The following is a 1092-nucleotide window of genomic DNA, read 5'->3' on the forward strand; positions in this document are numbered from 1 at the left end:
CGCAACAATACAGGGAACTCAATTTACTAAATATTCTAAATCGATATCATGTCTTCTGGTCGCGGAGCAAAACAACAAGCTCCTACTACAAAACCATCGATCGCGACCCGCCAGTGCAAGCCCATTCCCTGAAGCGAATGTGGCCGATTATCAAAGCGGACAAAGTAGAGGCCGCGACCCCAGCTGAGGTCGTGGTCATGGTCGAGGACGGGGATATACATGGCATCGGGAGTCTCACAACACTAAAACAAACGGTGGCGAATCGAGTCGACATAATACGGGGCGGCCTTCAAAAGGGAAAAGTAGCGTGACCCAAAGCAACATTTGTTATAGATGTGGGATGTCAACTCATTGGTCCCGCACATGTCGCACACCTAAACACCTCGTTGAGGCATATCAACGCATGATGAAAGAACAAGGAAAGAAGGCTGAAACTAATTTGATTGAGGATGCATCTCCAGCCACGATACCAGACGTTCATTTGGATGCATGTGATTTCATTGAAAATGTTTTTGATGTTTAAACATATTTAATGTACCTTTTATGCTTTACTTTTCACTATGTGACCTTTGTACTTGATTTGGTTTGAAACTCTTGTAATGTTTAATTTTACTTCTTTGCATTAACTTTTATTTATTTTATTTCATGAAGAAATACGTATACTAGCTCCAGTAGAGCTATTATTGGTGATTAATGTCTGGTAGATAGGCGTAGTACTAACACTATTCTCAAAGATATGAAATTTTCTCTGAATTGTCACCAGCAGAGACACCGATTGGTACTATATCCGGTGTCAGTAACCTTATCAAAGGATCCGGCAGAGCACACATAACATTATCTTTGGGTACCAATTAACTATTGATAATGCATTATTTTCTAGTAAATCCATAAGAAATTTACTTAGCTTTAAAGATATTCGAAAAACGGTTACCACCTAAAAACAATATCTGAAAATAATATTGAATATCTTCAAATTAGTTCAAACAAAAATGGCCAAGAAATCATTGTTGAACAATTAGAAGCCTTATCCACTGGATTATATTGTACTAATATCAATCCTATTGAATCATACATGGTGAGTAACCAAAAGCT

Source organism: Helianthus annuus, chromosome 3, assembly GCF_002127325.2.
Source record: "Helianthus annuus cultivar XRQ/B chromosome 3, HanXRQr2.0-SUNRISE, whole genome shotgun sequence".
Taxonomy (NCBI): domain Eukaryota; kingdom Viridiplantae; phylum Streptophyta; class Magnoliopsida; order Asterales; family Asteraceae; genus Helianthus; species Helianthus annuus.